Source organism: Megachile rotundata, unplaced genomic scaffold, assembly GCF_050947335.1.
Source record: "Megachile rotundata isolate GNS110a unplaced genomic scaffold, iyMegRotu1 scaffold0113, whole genome shotgun sequence".
Taxonomy (NCBI): domain Eukaryota; kingdom Metazoa; phylum Arthropoda; class Insecta; order Hymenoptera; family Megachilidae; genus Megachile; species Megachile rotundata.
This window is the reverse complement of record NW_027473410.1, coordinates 37,061-44,472: the sequence shown is the minus strand read 5'-3', so window position 1 is coordinate 44,472 and position 7,412 is coordinate 37,061.

Here is a 7,412-nt window from a genome sequence, read left to right as displayed (position 1 = left end):
ATATAAGCTCAATATGGCTAATAATATAAGTTAGATTGATAACAATAAGAGTAATAAGTATAGTAATTGTCGTTCTATCGATCATATAAGCATAATATGGCTAATAATATGAGCTAGATTGATAATAATAAGAGTAATAAGTGTAGTAATTGTCGTTCTATCGATCATATCTGCATAATATGGTTAATAATATGAGTTAGATTGATAATAGTGAGTGTAATATGTGTAGTAATTGTCGTTCTATCGATCATATAAGCATAATATGGCTAATAATATGAGTTAGGTTGATAATAATAAGAGTAATAAGTATAGTAATTGTCGTTCTATCGATCATATAAGCATAATATGGCTAATAATTTGAGTTAGATTGATAATAGTGTGTTTAATAAGTATAGTAACTGTCGTGCTATCGATCATATAAGCATAATATGGGTAATAATATGAGTTAGATTGATAATAATAAGAGTAAAGTGTATAGTAATTGTCGTCCTATCGATCATATAAGCATAATATGACTAATAATATGAGTTAGATTGAAAATAGTGAGTGTAATAAGTATAGTAATTGTCGTCCTATCGATCATATAAGCATAATATGACTAATAATATGAGTTAGATTGATAATAATAAGAGTAATAAGCATAGTAATTGTCGTTCTATCGATCATATAAGCATAATATGACTAATAATATGAGTTAGATTGATAATAATAAGAGTAATGAGTATAGTAATTGTCGTACTATCGATCATATAAGCATAATATGGCTAATAATATGAGGTAGATTGATAATAATAAGAGTAATAGGTATAGTAATTGTCGTTCTATCGATCATATAAGCATAATATGGCTAATAATATGAGTTAGATTGATAATAATAAGAGTAATGAGTATAGTAATTGTCGTACGATCGATCATATCTGCATAATATGGCTAATAATATGAGCTAGATTGATAATAATAAGGGCAATAAGTGTAGTAATTGTCGTTCTATCGATCATATAAGCATAACATGGCTAATAATATGAGCTAGATTGATAATAATAAGAGTAATAAGTATAGTAATTGTCGTTCTATCGATCATATCTGCATAATATGGTTAATAATATGAGTTAGATTGATAATAGAGAGTGTAATAAGTATACTAATTGTCGTTCTATCGATCATATCTGCATAATATGGTTAATAATATGAGTTAGATTGATTATAGTGAGTGTAATATGTGTAGTAATTGTCGTTCTATCGATCATATAAGCATAATGTGGCTAATCATATGAGTTAGATTGATAATGATAAGAGTAGTAAGTATAGTAATTGTCGTTCTATCGATCATATCTCCATAATATGGTTAGTAATATGAGTTAGATTGATAATAGTGAGTGTAATAAGATTAGTAATTGTCGTTCTATCGATCATATAAGCATAATATGGCTAATAATATGAGTTAGATTGATAATAATAAGAGTAATAAGTATAGGAATTGTCGTTCTATCGATCATATAAGCATAATATGGCTAATAATAGGAGTTAGATTGATAATAATAAGAGTAGTGAGTATAGTAATTGTCGTTCTATCGATCATATAAGCATAATATGGCTAATAATATGAGTTAGATTGATAATAATAAGAGTAATAAGTATAGAAATTGTAGTTCTATCGATCATATAAGCATAATATGGCTAATAATATGAGTTAGATTGATAATAATAAGAGTAATGAGTATAGTAATTGTCGTCCTATCGATCATATAAGCATAATATGGCTAATAATATGAGTTAGATTGATAATAATAAGAGTAATAAGCATAGTAATTGTCGTTCTATCGATCATATAAGCATAATGTGACTAATAATATGAGTTAGATTGAAAATAGTGAGTGTAATAAGTATATCAATTGTCGTTCTATCGATCATATAAGCACAATATGGCTAATAATACGAGTTAGATTGATAATAATAAGAGTAATGAGTATAGTAATTGTCGTACTATCGATCATATAAGCATAATATGGCTAATAATATGAGGTAGATTGATAATAGTAAGAGTAATAAGTATAGTAATTGTCGTTCTATCGATCATATCTGCATAATATGGTTAATAATATGAGTTAGATTGATAATAGTGTGTTTAATAAGTATAGTAATTGTCGTTCTATCGATCATATAAGCATAATATGGGTAATAATATGTGTTAGATTGATAATAATAAGAGTAAAGTGTATAGTAATTGTCGTCCTATCGATCATATAAGCATAATATGGCTAATAATATGAGTTAGATTGATAATAATAAGATTAATAAGCATAGTATTTGTCGTTCTATCGATCATATAAGCATAATATGACTAATAATATGAGTTAGATTGATAACAGTGAGTGTAATAAGTATAGTAATTGTCGTTCTATCAAACCTTATGCATAATATGGCTAATAATATGAGTTAGATTGATAATAGTGAGTGTAATAAGTTTAGTAATTGTCGTTCTATCGATCATATAAGCATAATATGGCTAATAATATGAGTTAGATTGATAATAATAAGAGTAGTAAGTACAGTAATTGTCGTTCTATCGATCATATAAGCTCAATATGGCTAATAATATGAGTTAGATTGATAATAATAAGAGTAATAAGTATAGTAACTGTCGTCCTATCGATCATATAAGCATAATATGGCTAATAATATGAGTTAGATTGATAATAATAAGAGTAATAAGCATAGTAATTGTCGTTCTATCGATCATATAAGCATAATATGACTAATAATACGTGTTAGATTGAAAATAGTGAGTGTAATAAGTATATCAATTGTCGTTCTATCGATCATATAAGCACAATATGGCTAATAATATGAGTTAGATTGATAATAATAAGAGTAATGAGTATAGTAATTGTCGTACTATCGATCATATAAGCATAATATGGCTAATAATATGAGGTAGATTGAAAATAATAAGAGTAATAGGTATAGTAATTGTCGTTCTATCGATCATATCTGCATAACATGGTTAATAATATGAGTTAGATTGATAATAGTGTGTTTAATAAGTATAGTAACTGTCGTTCTATCGATCATATAAGCATAATATGGGTAATAATATGAGTTAGATTGATAATAATAAGAGTAAAGTGTATAGTAATTGTCGTCCTATCGATCATATAAGCATAATATGGCTAATAATATGAGTTAGATTGATAATAATAAGAGTAATAAGCATAGTATTTGTAGTTCTATCGATCATATAAGCATAATATGACTAATAATATGAGTTAGATTGATAACAGTGTGTGTAATAAGTATAGTAATTGTCGTTCTATCGAACCTTATGCATAATATGGCTAATAATATGAGTTAGATTGATAATAGTGAGTGTAATAGGTATAGTAATTGTCGTTCTATCGATCATATAAGCACAATATGGTTAATAATATGAGTTAGATTGATAATAATAAAAGTAATAAGTATAGTAATTGTCGTTCTATCGATCATATAAGCATAATATGGGTAATAATATGAGTTAGATTGATAACAGTGAGTGTAATAAGTATAGTAATTGTCGTTCTATCGAACCTTATGCATAATATGGCTAATAATATGAGTTAGATTGATAATAGTGTGTTTAATAAGTATAGTAATTGTCGTTCTATCGATCATATAAGCATAGTATGGGTAATAATATGAGTTAGATTGATAATAATAAGAGTAAAGTGTATAGTAATTGTCGTTCTGTCGATCATATAAGCACAATATGGTTAATAATACGAGTTAGATTGATAATAATAGGAGCAATAAGTATAGTAATTGTCGTTATATCGATCATATAAGCATAATATGGCTAATCATATGAGTTAGATTGATAATGATAAGAGTAGTAAGTATAGTAATTATCGTTCTATCGATCATATCTCTATAATATGGTTAGTAATATGAGTTAGATTGATAATAGTGAGTGTAATAAGTTTAGTAATTGTCGTTCTATCGATCATATAAGCATAATATGGCTAATAATATGAGTTAGATTGATAATAATAAGAGTAATAAGTATAGTAACTGTCGTCCTATCGATCATATAAGCATAATATGGCTAATAATATGAGTTAGATTGAAAATAGTGAGTGTAATAAGTATATCAATTGCCGTTCTATCGATCATATAAGCACAATATGGCTAATAATATGAGTCAGATTGATAATAATAAGAGTAATGAGTATAGTAATTGTCGTCCTATCGATCATATAAGCATAATATGACTAATAATATGAGTTAGATTAATAATACTAAGAGTAATCAGTATAGTAATTGTCGTTCTATCGGTCATATAACCATAATATGGCTTAATAATATGAGTTAGATTGATAATAGTGAGTGTAATAAGTATAGTAATTGTCGTTCTATCGATCATATCTGCATAATATGGTTAATAATATGAGTTAGATTGATAATAGTGAGTGTAATAATTATAGTAATTGTCGTTCTATCGATCATATAAGTTCAATATGGCTAATAATATGAGTTAGATTGATAACAGTGAGTGTAATAAGTATAGTAATTGTCGTTGTATCGGTCATATGACCATAATATGGCTAATAATATGAGCTAGATTGATAATAATGAGAGTAATAAGTATAGTAATTGTCGTTCTATCGATCATATCTGCATAATATGGTTAATAATATGAGTTAGATTGATAATAGTGAGTGCAATAATTATAGTAATTGTCGTTCTATCGATCATATAAGCTCAATATGGGTAATAATATGAGTTAGATTGATAACAATAAGAGTAATAAGTATAGTAATTGTCGTTCTATCGATCATATAAGCATAATATGGCTAATAATATGAGTTAGATTGATAACAATAAGAGTAATAAGTATAGTAATTGTCGTTCTACTGATCATATAAGCACAATATGGCTAATAATATGAGTTAGATTGATAATAATAAGAGTAATGAGTATAGTAATTGTCGTTCTATCGATCATATAAGCATAATATGGCTAATGATATGAGTTAGATTGATAATAATAAAAATAGTAAGTATAGTAATTATCGTTCTATCGATCATATAAGCATAATATGGCTAATAATATGAGTTAGATTGATAATAATAAGAGTAATGAGTATAGTAATTGTCGTCCTATCGATCATATAAGCATAATATGACTAATAATATGAGTTAGATTAATAATACTAAGAGTAATCAGTATAGTAATTGTCGTTCTATCGGTCATATAACCATAATATGGCTTAATAATATGAGTTAGATCGGTAATAGTGAGTGTAATAAGTATAGTAATTGTCGTTCTATCGATCATATAAGCTCAATATGGCTAATAATATAAGTTAGATTGATAACAATAAGAGTAATAAGTATAGTAATTGTCGTTCTATCGATCATATAAGCATAATATGGCTAATAATATGAGTTAGATTGATAATAATAAGAGTAATGAGTATAGTAATTGTCGTACGATCGATCATATCTTATAATATGGCTAATAATATGAGCTAGATTGATAATAATAAGAGCAATAAGTATAGTAATTGTCGTTCTATCGATCATATCTGCATAATAAGGTTAATAATATGAGTTAGATTGATAAAAGTGAGTGTAATAAGTGTAGTAATTGTCGTTCTATCGATCATATAAGCATAATATGGCTAATAATATGAGCTAGATTGATAATAATAAGAGTAATAAGTGTAGTAATTGTCGTTCTATCGATCATATCTGCATAATATGGTTAATAATATGAGTTAGATTGATAATAGTGAGTGTAATATGTGTAGTAATTGTCGTTCTATCGATCATATAAGCATAATATGACTAATAATATGAGTTAGATTGAAAATAGTGAGTGTAATAAGCATAGTATTTGTCGTTCTATCGATCATATAAGCATAATATGACTAATAATATGAGTTAGATTGATAACAGTGAGTGTAATAAGTATAGTAATTGTCGTTCTATCGAACCTTATGCATAATATGGCTAATAATATGAGTTAGATTGATAATAGTGAGTGTAATAGGTATAGTAATTGTCGTTCTGTCGATCATATAAGCACAATATGGTTAATAATACGAGTTAGATTGATAATAATAGGAGTAGTAAGTATAGTAATTGTCGTTCTATCGACCACATAAGCATAATATGGCTAATAATATGAGTTAGATTGATAATAATGAGAGTAATGAGTATAGTAATTGTCGTACTATCGATCATATCTGCATAATATGGCTAATAATATGAGCTAGATTGATAATAATAAGAGTAATAAGTATAGTAACTGTCGTCCTATCGATCATATAAGCATAATATGGCTAATAATATGAGTTAGATTGATAATAATAAGATTAATAAGTATAATAATTGTCGTTCTATCGATCATATAAGCATAATATAGCTAATAATATGAGTTAGATTGATAATAATAAGAGTAATATGTATAGTAATTGTCGTTCTATCGATCTTATCTGCATAATATGGTTAATAATATGAGTTAGATTGATAATAGCGAGTGTAATAAGTATAGTAATTGTCGTTCTATCGATCATATAAGCACAATATGGCTAATAATATGAGTTAGATTGATAATAATAAGAGTAATGAGTATAGTAATAGTCGTACTATCGATCATATAAGCATAATATGGCTAATAATATGAGGTAGATTGAAAATAATAAGAGTAATAGGTATAGTAATTGTCGTTCTATTGATCATATCTGCATAATATGGTTAATAATATGAGTTAGATTGATAATAGTGTGTTTAATAAGTATAGTAATTGTCGTTCTATCGATCATATAAGCATAATATGGGTAATAATATGTGTTAGATTGATAATAATAAGAGTAAAGTGTATAGTAATTGTCGTCCTATCGATCATATAAGCATAATATGGCTAATAATATGAGTTAGATTGATAATAATAAGAGTAATAAGCATAGTATTTGTCGTTCTATCGATCATATAAGCATAATATGACTAATAATATGAGTTAGATTGATAACAGTGAGTGTAATAAGTATAGTAATTGTCGTTCTATCGAACCTTATGCATAATATGGCTAATAATATGAGTTAGAATGATAATAGTGAGTGTAATAGGTATAGTAATTGTCGTTCTATCGATCATATAAGCACAATATGGTTAATAATATGAGTTCGATTGATAATAATAAGAGAAATAAGTATAGTAATTGTCGTTCTATCGATCATATAAGCATAATATGGGTAATAATATGAGTTAGATTGATAATAGTGAGTGTAATAAGTTTAGTAATTGTCGTTCTATCGATCATATAAGCATAATATGGCTAATAATATGAGTTAGATTGATAATAATAAGAGTAATAAGTATAGTAGCTGTCGTCCTATCGATCATATAAGCATAATATGGCTAATAATATGA